This window comes from Ammospiza caudacuta, chromosome 6, assembly GCF_027887145.1.
Source record: "Ammospiza caudacuta isolate bAmmCau1 chromosome 6, bAmmCau1.pri, whole genome shotgun sequence".
In the NCBI taxonomy this organism is placed as follows: domain Eukaryota; kingdom Metazoa; phylum Chordata; class Aves; order Passeriformes; family Passerellidae; genus Ammospiza; species Ammospiza caudacuta.
In genome coordinates this window covers 13808645-13811412 of record NC_080598.1, presented here as the reverse complement: position 1 = coordinate 13811412, position 2768 = coordinate 13808645, and positions in this window count along the sequence as shown.

The following is a 2768-nucleotide window of genomic DNA, read 5'->3' as shown; positions in this document are numbered from 1 at the left end:
CGCGTTCCCGCCTTGGCCGCGCGGGGCACGGCGGGAAGGGGAGGGAGCGGGCGCCCCCCGGCGGGCGGGAGGACGGGGGCAAGAGGGGACAGGACGCCCCCCGGCGGGCGGGAGGACGGGGGCAAGAGAGAGAACAAGGGAGGAGAGAGGGGCTCGAGGCGGGAGGGTGGGGAGAGGGTTTGGGGAGATGGAGATGTGGGAAGGGGACTATGGGGAGGGGAGAATGGGGAAAAGGTGTAGGAAGGGGCTACAGGGAGAGGGGAAGAGGAGGGGCTATAGGGAGAGTGGATATGGGGGGAAGGTAAAGGAGATTTGGGAAAGGGTTTTGAGGAAGGTCTATGAAATTTGGGGCAGGACACTGGGGAACAGGACAGGAGGTCTGGTTTAGTGGGGGCGTGTGCCCTCAGCAGCACCCACCCCGGCAACTCCTGACATCCACCTGTGCCCATACATCATCCCAGGGAAGCAGCCACTGCCGCCTTCCTGGGCATGTCCAGCACACCGGACCCAGCACTGGCAGAGCACATGTTCCCATACTGGTGTGGGCAGTGGGGACCCCACCATCCACAGATGCCACACGTCCCCCCACAACACCACACAGTGCCAGTGCCAGCGCTGGGCCTGGCTAGGCTCCCGCTCCGCTTGGAACAATCTGGCCTTTGAGCGGATCCAGGGCCGGCGCACGAGGCGCCCGCCTGCAGAATGGGCCCATTCTGGTGGCAGGTGCCATGAGGGGCCGGGGGCTCCAGCTGGCCCCCAGCTTTACTGGGGGGGGTTGGAGCCCAGTTGGATTTGGCACACAGTTGGATTTGGGGGCTAAAGTGTCACAGTAGTGCCAGGGCCGTGCATCAGTCATGGAAGGGGCTGAGGTGGGATGGAGGGGCACTGGGACCAGGCCTCACCCGCGGGCATCCATCCCGCCTGGGCACCGAGGGGTGCCCTGTATCCACCCCGTGCCTGGCGGCAATGGCTGTCTATGTCCCCGTCTGTGTCCCCTCGGGCAGGAATGGGGGGTGCCCATGGCTGGGGCTGGGACCCCTTCAGGTACCCGTGTCCCCTGGGAAGGAACCCCACGGGTGACGCGGTGGCTGTGGGCTCCCGTCTGCCATGCTCGGTGCACCCCGAAACAGGATCAGGAGCATCCCGGGACCGCCTCGGGGCTGTGCCGGGACAGTACCGGGATCACGCCAGAAGCACGCCTAGTTCTGTACCGGAACAGTACCGGGACCGTGCCGGGACAGTACCTGAACCATCTCTAGATGGCTCCTGTACCAGGACAGTATCTAGACTACACCTGGACTGTGCCGGGACCGTGTCAGGACTGTACCAACCGGGACCGGGACAGTACCGAACCCCGCCCCGCGGTCACGCCCGGGCTCGGTGCGGTGTTGTCCCGCTCCCATTCCCGGGAGTCCCCGTTCCCGGGGCCGGGCGGGGCGGCCGCTGTCCCCGCCCCGGGGCGCTCCCGCCGCTTCCTGCGGGCACGGCCGGGACGGGGCGGGACGGGACGGGTCGGGGCGGCGGCGGTAGCGGAGCGCGGTGAGTCCGGTCCGGGCGGGAACGGGACACGGCCGTGGGGTCAGCGGGAGGGGAGCCAGGGGTCCCCGCCGGGAGGGGGCGGTCCCGAGGGTCCCCGGCCGCGGGAGTCTCCCGGTGGGGCAGGATCCGGGGGTCCCGATGCTGCAGGAGCCGTTGCATCCCGGTGAAGAGGGAGCCGAGGGGCCCGGTAGAATGGGAGTAGTCGCATCCCAGTGGAGTGGGATTCCTGGGTTCCGGTGGGGCGGGAGCCCGTGCATTCCCGCACGGCAGGATCTGTAGATCCCGGTGGAGCAGGATCCGTAGTCCTGGTGGGGCAGGAGCCGTTGCATCCCGGTGGAGCAGGATCCACGGGCCCTGGTTAGGCAGGATTCGTGAGTCCAGGGATGCCCGGAGTGAAGCAGGAGCTGGGAGTCCCCACGAAGGGGGAGTTGGGGATACTGGGGTCCCCGAGGGGCAGGGAACAGCAGGACCTTGGGGTGCTGGCAGACCCCCAGGACAGGCATCCAGAGAAATTGGGGATGTCCTCAAGCCGAGCCGGGGGTGCAGGACAGGCTGTGGCATGTGGGGTGACCCTGGACAGGGGTCCCAGTGGGAGGTGGGGGTGTTCTGCGCCCCTCCTTCGGGATTAAGCGGCGCGACGCCATGAGCGCCGGGCACTAAGAGGCTTTGTCAGCCCCGCGGCTCGGTGCCGCCTTGTCCCGGGAATGCCGTGACGCGGGGATCCCCGCGGTGCCGAGCCCCCCGAGTCCCCGCGGGCGGGAGCGCCGGCGCCCAGCCCGTGCCCGCCGGGCAGCGGCGGTGCCAGCCGGGGCCGGGAGCGACGGCCGCGGCAGCTGCGCCGGAGCCGGCGGCGACCTCCCCGCTCCCAAGGCCGCTGGGATTCTGGAAAATGCCTGGAAATGGTGAACCGCCTGCCCTTATATGGCTCCGGCGGGCTGGCGCGCCGCGGCCCCTCTCCCGGCCCGCCGTGCTGTGCCGGGATCCTGGGAAAACGCCGTGGGCTGTGCCTCGCGCCCCAACTCCCGCGCTGGAATGTGCAACGGGGCCGGCGATCCCACGGTGGGAGAAAATCCCACCTCCCTCCCGCCGGCCCGGCACCACAAACCCGGCGCCTGCCTCAGTTTCCCCCACCGGGGAGTTTTGGGAACACACCGGAGCCCCCCGTTCGGCACTCCAGGGATATCGCCCGTCCTCTGTGGCGGGGCTGGGGAGGGTCGGGGGCGTGAAGG